The following is a 13317-nucleotide window of genomic DNA, read 5'->3' as shown; positions in this document are numbered from 1 at the left end:
ATGCCACCTTCAATCTCCGGCTGTCGTTCGCCCACGACAGAGCGTTGCAAAAAAAAAGTCTACAAGAAGGTAGAGCGGTGGTTCCATTTGGTCTTACACATTTTCGAACTTACACGTTGCCGACTGCCGGTACATAATACACATTTCAAAGCAAACAAAAATTCCTACAAGTATGAAGTACTACATTAATTTTGCAGATATTTACATGGCAACCAGCCAAACCAAGGAGGACCAGATAAGTGTTTGCTTTGTATATTAAATTTTTGGTACCGCACGTGTACAGACCTTTGAACCGATCCCTGTATATAAGTGTATTTCGAGTGAAGAAGTACTTTAGTAACAAAGTTTTCGGTTCTCTTAAAACCTGTCCGTGGTTCTGTTCAAAATGTCGTCTTATGCTCGTTACAAATGTATGTACTTTGATACCAATACAACAGACGATGTCGGGTTGAAAAAAAAAAACAAAAATGTCTTTCCAATGAATAACCTACGTCGGTCGTGCGTGTCAAATGATAAAACGCAGCTTCTCTCACGTCTGATGTGTTTTTTCTCACGAATTACTCAGTCATGTCTGCTCGTAAGTGTATCGATGACAATCGATCCAAAGGCTCGATTGGGTATTATCGTCTTATCTGGCATTAGTGGATTTATATCATACAAAAAGGATACGTGATAACGTTATTGACAAAAGGCTGAAGCAAAGGATTCCCTAATTCCTGAAATGGCTGATACGCAGGTAAATCGTGGTCGCGTCGTCACCTTGCACAAGATGAACATATGCATTTAGTAAGTGGTAACAATCTATATTCTTATAATTGGTGCTTTGGGACATTGAAAAAATGTCGTTCTTGAATCAACTCCATACTCCAAATCTTGCTCCGGTTTGCTACTAGAAGGAGAAAGGGAGAAGTAGAAAATACAGGAAGTATTTTCTTCTTGTATATTCCTGAGTACCTTCAGTTTATTCAGGTACTGGAACTAACGTAAACGTTTGCACGCAACTGTATAAAAAGTAATTTAATTCTTCAATGGGGAATATTGTAACAAATTTCAACGCTTGCTCCGATGTCAAATTTCACATCATTTGCACAATTTTAGACTCCCGCCCACATCGATTAAAGTTTTGCCATTGTCGCTATTGGAAAATATGAGCAAAATCCAAAGGAAAATACAGTGGCGAAGTAAGAAATTTGGGGGGGGGGGGTGTATGAATATTTTATATATATATATATATATATATATATATATATATATATATATATATATATATATATATATATATATATATATATATATATATATATATATATATATATATATATATATATATATATATATATATATATATATATATATATATATATATATATATATATATATATATATATATATATATATATATATATATATATATATATATATATATATATATATATATATATATATATATATATATATATATATATATATATATATATATATATATATTAGGGTGGGGCATTGTTATATGGAAAAACGTAATCATAACCTCATCAACCGAGCACAGCACTTTTTTGGTTCCATTTGGGGTCCCAAACAACTGTGCAAAATTTGGGGTCGATTGGATTTGACCCGGCGTAGCGCATTGCGTTTGAAATTTGTATGGATATTAGTATGGGAAAACCTACTTTTTTGCATTTTCAATTTTACAGACAACAATTCTTCCTGCAGTATACCAACAATTAGGTAGAAGTGTAGTCCAGGATATGCTGAACAATTTTGCCGAAGGATGCATGGTGCTAGAATGTCTCTACAACAAGTTATAGCTGTTCAAAGTTCGATAGATCGAATTAACTGCCAAAAATCATTTTTTTTGCCAACACTGCGGGTGTACCAATGACTTTTCATATAGCATACCAAAATAACATCATATACTTTAGATTTAACATATTGGTATGTTTTGATGAATGATTCAAAAGCCTTAACTCAATTTCATGGGCGCAGGTAGTTTCTCAATATGGCGTAGTGAGGGGAGAGGGGGGGGGACTTCAACATATAGAAATTCTAACTGAAATATCTGAAATCTTGTCGAGTTGAAATGTTAAGATGTATTATTTTAAAACATTTGCACAATGTCCTATGCATAATAATAACGATGAAACGAAACATACTGTATTCCTCTGAATTGACTTGACATTGACTATATCAATTGAAGTAAAGTTGTAGACTGAATCAACTGATGTCGAGTTGATATGTCAGAGGAATGCATTGATTATATTTCAGTTTAATACGCACTGTGATTTGATAGGTTGCTCTTTTCGATGTTGTTCGATAACCTGAAGTAAAAATTGCTGTTGAACTGGGGTTCTTGTGGATTGTAAAAATGTTGCAAAATAATTCATCTGAACATTCCAATTCAATAAGTTTTCAGTTATTTCAGTTGAAATTTCCATATTTAAAAGTCTCCCTCCCTCTCCCCTCACTACGCCCTATTGCGAAACTACCTATGTCCATGAAATTGAGCTAAGGCTTATGATTAATTCATCCAAACATACCAATGTTGTAAATCTAATGTATATGATGTTATTTTGGTATTCTATATGAAATGTCATTGGTACACCCGCAGTGTTGGCAAAAAAAATGATTTGTGGCAATTAATTCGATCTATCGAACTTTGAACAGCTATAACTTGTTGTAGAGACATTCTAGCACCATACATCCTTCGGCAAAGTTGTTCAGCATATCCTGGACTACACTTCTATCTAATTGTTGGTATACTGCAGGAAGAATTGTTGTCTGTAAAATTGAAAATGCAAAAAAGTAGGTTTTCCCATACTAATTTCCATACAAATTTCAAACGCAATGCGCTACGCCGGGTCAAATCCAATCGACCCCAAATTTTGCACAGTTGTTTGGGACCCCAAATGGAACCAAAAAAGTGCTGTGCTGAAAAAACGATCATTTTGCCCCATCCTAATATATATATATATATATATATATATATATATATATATATATATATATATATATATATATATATATATATATATATATATATATATATATAATTATATATATATATTATATATATATAATATATATATATATATATAATATAATATATACTTATATAATATATAAATATATATATATATTATAATATAATATATATATATATATAACTATATATATAATATAATAATATATATATATAGTATATATATAGTTTAATAGTTATAGGTCGATTAGGTAGCTAGTGGATGTCATTTTTTAGTTCATATTTGGAGAAAAAATGTTTATTACACATACATCAAATCTCAACCATTACAAAGTATCTTGAACTTTTTGTGTTAAAAACTTATGTGTCTTAAAATACTTCTAACTAAAAAGTATACTTTGTATTTCAAATATTTTAAGTTCCACTGAGAAGGTTGAGAAAATTTCGCATTGAGTGATGCCCTCACATGTTTCAGCTAATGAGTTTAAGAAGCCTTTTTCAAAGTAATTTATTGAGAATTAAACAATTTTAATCGATTTTTCGTTCATTTCTTGAAAATCCTAATAGTTAACCTCATCATTTTAATAATCCAGATTGTTAGTCTTGAAGAGCTGCATAATTCGTTCTTTGACATGATACACTTACTTTTTCTTATTTTCATGAGTTTGGGTTATTCAACTTAGATATTTTTATCTCATTTTAACTAATATTAGCTATAATTGAAAAAGTATGGCACTTATTGTACTTTTTTTTCTTTTTATTCGGAAGCCAGGAAAATTTTACAGAGAAAAATGTATTAAAACCTTTCAGTTAAGTGAATTTAGTATTCTTTTAGAAGTAAATTAGTTTAAAGTTAGTGCTATTATTAGCATTTTCGTTAATTTTCTTAAAATAATAAATAATAAACATCACCATTATTATCAGGGAAGTAATGCATCTCAGCAAATTCTACAGTTCTTTCTTTGATTCCATCCAATTATCTCTTTTGGTTTCGACGCAAAATCGTTTTTATCGCATCCTTTCATATGCAAAAATAACGATTTTGAACCCACTACATTTGTGGCGAGCTCATGCTGTGTTAACTATTAAATAGCAGCAAAATGAAAAGAAATATAGACAAATTGCCAAATAAAAAGTTATGGTGAATATTAAAGGGCATCAAATGAACAAGAGTAACGATAAATTTTGATGATTAATAATTAGAATAATTAAAAAAACTCTCCAAAAAACACAAATTTTGAGTTATTTCGTTAGTAAAAAATCATTTAGTACACTTAACTAAAAGATATTTATACATACACTGATAGGACATTTTCTCGGCTTTCCAATGAAATCTTGTAAATAGCGATATAAAGCATATTTTTTAGATTAGAGTCTTTTAAGCACTTGCCAGTCGGTTACAGGAAAAGTATAGTAATGAAATTACAAAGAAATGAGAAGAGATAGGAATATGACGTCCAGGAACAAATTATGAATCGCCCTAAAACCCAACTTTTGGATAATGGTTATTGCTATAATCATACATCATTATTTCGAGAAAATTAGCAAAAACCTTCTCAAAAACACTAACTTTTAACTACTTTACAGCTAAAAGGTAATTAAAACTAATTAGCTAAAAAATATGTGAACACCATTCAATAGGAAATTTTCTCACCTTTCGAATGGAGCTAAAACATTTAAAATACAAAGTATACTTTTAATGTTATAGGTATTTTAAGACAAATAAGTTTTTTTTCACAAAAAGTTCAATAATTCTGTAACGGTTGAGATTTGAGGGTATGCGTACAATAATTTTTTTCTCCAAGTATGATAGTCTATCATCCCTCGAGATATTCTTAACCAAACACCCTATATATATATATATATATATATATATATATATATATATATATATATATATATATATATATATATATATATATATATATATATATATATATATATATATATATATATATATATATATATATATATATATATATATATATATATATATATATATATATATATATATATATATATATATATATATATATATATATATATATATATATATATATAATTTAGAGAGAAAAAAATGTACAAAAACCAACAACTCAGGGAACGGGTTTAGGTAGCCACCCGACCCGCTAATACAACTACTCTTGCACGAAACCTGATTCCTCCCCGGCATTACTTTACGGTATTACTTCGGGAAGAGGTTTTTTATGTGCACAACTAACACTCCTATCCAACTACTTAGTAGTTAGTTCTTTCAGTAGGGTTGCAGCACCCTTATTCAACACTTTACTGGTTTTCGAACCAATATTGCAATTTCTGTATGGCATTAGGAAAGCTAGCTGTGGGTAGAGAATTAGTGCTCTTACCCTACGAGGATAATCTGAGCGACAAACTTCAGACTGTTTAATTTACTGAGCCCTTCGCTTCCCTCGTTGAGCTTCCGACTTGTTCGCGAACTATTCTGTCTAATCCCCGACGATGGATCGAGCCTACTCCAACGAAGAGTTTCCCGGCGAGAAAATTTCGAAAGCGAGCCAACCAGCCAGGTGCCAAGGTCAATTCGGTCCGGTTGAGTAGGGCGTCCGGTTTGCTGGAGCCCCGGCGCAACTGATGGTGTCTCGTCGCGGTCTACTAAGTCTAGTTCCCGGCGGTGAGTCTGACTATACGCTGGCGGAGAGTTAAGCTGGCGAAAGAAGTTCCCCTGATACCGATTCTTCTTTGGTTTCAGTACCAAAACCTCTCGAGCCAATTGGCTCCGTGTCCACACCTCCGTTAATCCCTTTAGTTATTTTCTTGTGCCATTTATTACTACTTCTTTGATGAGTCATTTAACTCTCCGACTCTTTCCCAAACTTCTCGGTCTAGTTTCTGACGATGGACCCGACATACCCCGACGGAGAGTTCCCCGATAAGAAAAGTTCTCGCAAAATTGAGCCAAGCAGTTTAGTGCCGAGGTCAGTACGGCGATTTTGATGAAGCGGGGTCCGGTGCACCGGTGCCCTGATTACCCACGACTGGTGGTGCCTCGCTGCGGTCTACTCAGTCTAGTCTCCAGCGGTGAAACTAGCCTACGCCGACGGAGAGTTCCCTGGCGAAAGAAGTTCTACAAATAACGATTCTTCTTTGGTTTTTGCTATATTTCTATCCTAATAACCGGTGGGGTGCCATGGTTGGTCTGGCGATTTCGGAGTGAGCGTGGCGTCCGGTTCGCTGGCGCTTCGACGACCCTTGCTCGGTGCTCTGTGGCAGTTTACTTGACTAGTGCTCGGCGGTGGATCTAGTTTATTTCTGCGGAGAGTTCCTTGGCGGTGATTGCTCTCCTGAAACCGTTACTCGACGTTTATCATGCCGTTTCCGCTGTAAGACGGTCATGAACTACATCTATTGACAGCGTCACGTCTTTACATGGCTTGTCATTCTATAGCCTACATTATCCGAGTTAAAGCCCGGTCCTCCCGTTTTAAGTAGCTCCCTGCACGTCGCTTCAAACCTCGGACCTTCGAAGACCACATGCTCCAGTGTCTCCTCGACGTTTTCACACTCCGGGCACAATGGTGACGTTGCGTATCCGAACCGATGAAGAAACTCCCTGAAGCATCCGTGGCATGACGGGAGCTGTTTCAGGTGGAAGGTCACCATCGGATCGATTCCCATCATCTTCCTCACGTTTCTTGCGTTTCATTGATTGCACTTGATATCCTCCGCCAGGATGATGCAGATGGGGATCATCTCGGCGACAACACATACTTCCTCCGAAGATATTATTCTGTACGTAATCGTACGACCACTAGCCGGAACGTCCTGTTCAGCTTTTCAAGGTTCCGCTTGGTTTTCAGCGCCGCACCCTAGGTTGGAACCCCATATCGCCGTATCAATGACGAAACACTAGATAACAGACCGACTTTTCGCACGTGCAATCAACTAGATTGTAAGCTCAACCGGCCGTCGATTATCTCTCCCAATTGCTTCAGTGCACGCTTCGGTGCAATCACGTGCCTTTCGACGGTGGTCTGAATCCGCTGAACCGCTTTGCAGTTGCTGACCAACAATCCTATTTGTGGTAAGCTATTTGCAGATTGACTCCGTTCATCCAGCTCTCGATCGCATCTATTGTCTCCGTCACCAACACCTCCACTTCTCCAAGTGTCTCGCTCATCACCGTTAGTGACACGTCGTCCGCGATACGCACGATTTTCACTTTCCCGGGCAGCCGCAGTGTTAAGACCCCATCGTACATCCCGTTCCAAAGAGTTGGACCTAGAATGAAGACCTGAGGAACGTCCGCTGCGATTCGCATTGACTTCTGCTCTTCGTTCGTCTCGTACAGCAGTACCCTAGTAACAATGGAGGTTTTGTGGTAGTTTTAAAGCCTCACATAAAACATAAATTGCACTTGTAACCTACTATAAAACTTCAATTGTTACTTGGGTACTCTACTTTGAAAGTAGCACTTCAGGATCTGGCTCATTCTTCTGTGCAGCGCTGCGGTATTGTCCTATACGTGGCGGGATCTCCCGGTGACTTCCCGGACTTTGGCAGCAATATGCCAGGATCGCAGCATTCAGCGCCACGTTTGGTATTCCATCCGGACCGGAGACTTTCTTTGATTCAAGTCGCAACGACGCTCCTTTGAGATCGTCGTTAGTCGCTTGCCACTCGGCTGTGGTTGCTCCTTCGTTGCCGTATGGTGTCGGCGACCAGGTAGTTGGATTGTGCTTCGGGAAGAGACTCAACGATTATTTTTAGCTCACCCGGGGATATTTCAGCCGGTGTCAACGGGCCCCCATCTTCGTCATGACTCGTGCCCCAGAGATTGGCGTCTACTTCTGAGCACAAATACTTATGGCAAACTGGCTTGCCAAGCCTTTTAAAGCGTCCCTAGCTTCCTGAAACGTCGCTTGCGCTCCTCTCTCATTCTCCGATCTTGCTCTCTTAACCCGCCTTCTGGCTCCAAGACAAGCAGCGTGTAGCGTACTGAGCTACTCATTTAACCAGTAAGCAGCACGCCGGCTACTGCATGGCACCAGTTTTCGTGGCATTGTAACGTCACAAACCGTCACAATCAAAACACCGATCGTTCTCATTGTGGAGGATCAGTCGAACGAGCCTAGCTCTCCTCCACAGTTAATCGCCAAGGAAAACGAAGCAGGGCGGACAAAGGTTCCCCCTGGGAAGTGCACTGCGGTGACTTCCGGGATCGCTTGTGGCGAGCAAGTCGATCCGGCGATAATTCGCCAACGCCGCTAGGGAGGTAGTCCCGGCCGGTCGGACAAGACCACCCACCTTTTCGCCCAGCAGCAGCAGCTACCAAGCAGCAGTGAAGTGAATTAGGAGAAAATAAACACGGTAAACTTATTAATTTATTTTGTTTGTTTATCTTCTTTGTTGTCAAACGAAAATCCGAAATTCTGTAGAAGCACCTAGGCCGCCCCGAAAAGAAGAATCCGCCGGGCAAACAAGAACCCGAGTAGGCGGCTAACCCCGGACTTACCGTTACTTACATAACAAAAACAAAGACGTAGTCCTACGTCAAAATAGTTTTTACCAAAATTTTTCTCCTCTGAGGAGAAAAACAGCATAGTGCATATTTCATTGGCTTGCTAAGCCAAACCAAGTCTCGATGTCATTAATTCTCAGCAGCTTAATCAGAGCTAGTTTTCTTGCGGGACATCATGCATGACTAATGATTTGCTCAGAAACACAAATTGTGTTTTTTTGGAACTAACATCAATCCGGCGCTAATTTAGTCCTGTCACTAAGGTAGTGTAAATTTCTGATGAGACGAAGTCGAAACGTAAATTCCCTAACTAATTACTTATAGTGTGTTATGTGCTGTGTTGTTATGTGCTCTTCACGCGCAAAAACGGTTTTAAACAATTTTCTCCTTAATGGAGAAAAAATGTTTTTAGCAAATTTTTTCTCCGCTAAGGAGAAATGTAAATTAGGTTGGATATTGATATATTTCATCTCATGGCACAACTTCAAAATGGATAGAGACATACACAAGTAACAATTGAAGTACTATAGCACGCTAAAAGTTCTATTTATATTTTCTAAGCTGCTATAAATGTATCACAAAATCGCCATTGTTACGAGGGATAGCATGTTAAATAAACGCCGTGACGGCGAAGCGGCAAAAATTTGTCAAACCTGATTTTTTCTCTTTCTTTGCCGTTGAAAACTCTTGAATTAAGGAAGTCAAATCGAAGATCTAACAATAAGGCTATTTGAAATGCTATGGATTTACACAACTATACCAAGCGACGTGTTGAAGATTCTGCAAGTTGTGCTGCAAATGGATTTGGCTCCGTGCTTCCCCATCGCGTCTGATTCTACACCACATGTATCGTTGCATTATGGAATTCATAGTTTGTGGCGTACCTAACATTACGGCAACGTTTTTCGACTTCTGTGACTTGCTTAACTATATCATTTTAATTATTGAACACATCTAAAAGAGCCAGATGGAGTGTACGTACTCAGCATCTAACAAGATTTAGATTTTCTTAGAACACATCGTTTAATTTGTCAGTGAATTTATTTTCATGTATATCGGCTACATTACAATCCTCATTATCGTGTCCGGATCAACCCACTTGCAATGTCGAACATCCTCGTTCAAAATCAATTGCGCAACTGACGAGGTTTTCCGTACTCGCTTAATTCTTTATCTATTTTCAACAGTACTCTCTCCGTCTCAGTCCCTACACTCACTACACTCATCTCTGGATAAATCTTGAGCGTTTTTTCAAAACGTCATATCTGCAATGAGTTACTCTCTTTGTTTACTTTCTCTTTCGTTTTTTACGGCGTCACTATAACACTTTCCACTTATTTTACAGTACAGATCGAAAGACGGTGGTTTTAACTAGCATATTATGCAAAGAGTTGAGGGATAAATGTTAAAGTGACCGAATTATTAACAGAAGAGGAAGTAAACAAAGAGAGTAACTCATTGCAGATATGACGTTTTGAAAAAACACTCAAGAAATGTGATAAATATTCCACCTCTTGTAATAGTGGTTGTACCACGGCTACTATATTTGCGTCACTGCAACATGTGACGAATAAAATTTAGTACAATGCAACACCAAAGCTTTCGACAGTTTCAACAATTTTATTCTTCGAAAATCCAGCTGTGTGGCTGTTTTTCAACTCCAGCATCCCGGTTTAAGTAGGAATTATAGAATTTGGAAATAAACACTCTTCGTATATTCGTCATTCAATGTTTTCATTCAGAAAGATTTTTGGAGAAACGACTGAATTAATTAGATTAACCCTTTGCGACGGGATTTTTTTGGTAATACTGTTATTTTTAGCTTTATATAGGTTTTCGGGGTCGTTGATTCTGATTCTGACGTCGAAAATGTTAAATTCAATATGGCGACTGTGCTTGGCCAAATTAATTTTTTTTATATTGGCCTAAAACGTCTTACAAGGGGAATTTCGGGGTCGCTAATACTGATTCCGACATCAAAGATATAAAATTCAAAATGGCGGATCCAGTATGGCGACTGTGTGACCCAAAAAACTCCCGTGAATGGAGTTTTATACTGACTGTAACAAAATATTCCAATTACATAAAAAATGGCTGCCATTTTGTAGGCATTATTTTGAATTTTCGAATTGTGACAACAGAATCGTAATCAGCAACCCAAAAACTCTCGTAAATCGAGTTTTATGCTCTTTGTAACAAAATTCGCAAATTTCGTAAAATATGGCTGCCTTTGTGTAGCCGCCACTTTGAACTTTCATATTCTGTTATCAGAATCGTAATCAGCGACCTCAAAAACCTCATAATCTATTTTTATGCTGGTTGAAAAGTTATCCCTGTCTCTCAGAATCTTTTATAGACCAACATAATAATAAACCCCATTTTTGCATATTTTGGCATTTTTTTAAATTCTGCAAAAAATCTGTTATTTAGTTCAATATTTGAGATAACTGCACAAACAATTTTAGATCTCTAGGCCTTTCTATTCAGACACAGCCGAACTTATTGTAAAGAAGTTGTTTATAACTAATAAGTAAATAACAAATTCACATAATTTTTGTGCTAGTTGTACTCCATACATCCTTAAGAGTTAATTAAGAGAAAGCATTAGTATTTAGATGTCAACGCTAACTAGAAATCCTATAAAAACTTAGGAGAAGTAGGTGTGACGTATAGTCTCACTACGTCGCAAAGGGTTAACTTACCTAATGTTCGAACAACAGCTTTGTACCGAACTACATATTTCACCTTGGTTCCGAAAATGTGGCGATTTTTACGAGTAGCTGAATCGAATTAATTTTGAGACTCACCAATTTATTTTTCGTTTTCCCGAATTCTTTTAGCTGTATATTTTAGATTGATTTCAATATTTGCTCGATTTCTGTTTATTCCAACCGCAATATCCAAAGGATTCAATAGTTGCTTCATACCCTTCTATTCAAAACAGCATAATGGGAGGTGATGGTATGTCACCAACTTCAAGCATGCATCCATCTCGAGTTGTTTATCAACAGCAACTGGTTCTTTCAAAATAATTCTTCATTTCGTCGCTGAGCACTCTTGTTCTAATATCCCGTTCAAAAGCGCTTGATTCGGATGTTGCGAGAGGAACTGGCAACTGAAATTCCCCACAGCAAACTTCTTATGCTGAGATTTGCATGCAGCAAATTTTTCCGTCTTCTTAGTGCACAAATCGAGAAGTGATTTCGGAAAGAGATTTTCGGAACTCGGGTCCAGTTTGAGCACATTTTCTATACAGTTTCACGTATATTTAGGATAAAATAAACGTCGAGGCAACAGTCAAATTTAAAATAACTTGTGAAAATGAAGGAGTAACTAATGTTTTGAAGTGAAAAGTCGATTTGCATCTAGAAGGAAATGAAGAATGTTGACATGAAATGAACTGGCTTGCTGTGTCATATTGCGAGGCATAACATAGCGCAAATAATGAATTAAATAGCAAGTAGCGCGGAACGACACAGGTTGCTTTTCTTGTTTCAAGCAAGTCTATTGAAATTTTGAACCACTGGTTCCTTTAGATGAGCATTTGGTAACATTGCCATCGTACAACATAAATCTTCCTCGTCTCGTTGTAAATGAAGCCACCGTCTTGAAGGCTCTGTCTGCTGTTGATTTTTCGAAAAGGCCTGATCATCTCTCGCCCCAATTGATAAAAAGCTGCGCCCACGTGCTGTCTCTTCCAGTGTGCACCATTTTCAATTGTTCTCTCGCTGAAGGCATTTTTCCTATTGCCTTAGAAGAAGCTCGTCCCCATTCATAAGGCTGAAATATTTATAACATCTAAAATTACAGTGGTATCTCATTAAATTCTCGAAAAACCGGTATTCAACGCCAGGTTCTCAGGCGAAATTCTCGCTTGGACTGGATCAATTGTTATTCCAAAACAATGCTCCTCAAGTAGTCTGGGTGGAAATGAGAGTCATCAGTCCGCAATCTACGAAGTATACCGTGCTTACGCAATACATTCGCATGAAGAAAAGTAGGTGACGATTTATGTGACCTTTAGGAAAACCATTAAAAAGGGGCGGGGGTATGGTTGTTGGTGAGATTTTTTCGGTGACAAAAATATTGTTCTCAAAATATCTACACTGAAAAAATCCGTTCATAAATTCATTAAACAATGATCACGATTTCGTGAACTGAATGATTTACGAAGACCGTGATCAAGTTTCTGAAATTATGAATAGTAAGTCTTCTTGAAACTTTGTATTTCCTAAAAACTTTCCTAAAAACACGGCGTTAAATTCAAGTCTTTGGTTTAGTTACTGTGGTTGCTCCCTGGACACGGTTTCCCTGGACCCTGGTTTAGTTTTACTTGTGATTCTGGTTCATAAATTGGGGGTACACAACTGACAGTTAAACGATGTTCATGATTCTAGGAGCATATTCGCCATTTGTGTAATTTATCATCAGGTTACCGTCATGAGATTTTTCTGTCAGAATTGCGTGTTTTATGTTCATGATTTTAGGATCTTAGTTTGCTATTTTCGTAATTTCTATTCACGTCATTGTGGTATTGTAGTCATGAATAGAGTAATTTATGTTCATGATGTCAGGATATAGTCACGATTTAGGATATTTCATTCATGTGTAATTTGATTCGTGTTCATTTTCGTAATTTCTATTCACGTTATAGTGATTTTTTATTGACGAGTAGAGTGATTTATGTTTATAATTTCAAGATCTTAGCCATAATTTGTGATGTTTTTGTAACGAGTGGTGTGGTTTATGTTCATGATTTCAGGATCTCAGTGACGATTTTCGTAATTTACATGCAGATAATGGTGATATTTTATTGTTGAGCTTACTTTAGAATTTGACACGT

Source organism: Topomyia yanbarensis, chromosome 2 (genome assembly GCF_030247195.1).
Source record: "Topomyia yanbarensis strain Yona2022 chromosome 2, ASM3024719v1, whole genome shotgun sequence".
NCBI lineage: Eukaryota > Metazoa > Arthropoda > Insecta > Diptera > Culicidae > Topomyia > Topomyia yanbarensis.
Note: the sequence above shows the minus strand (reverse complement) of the source record.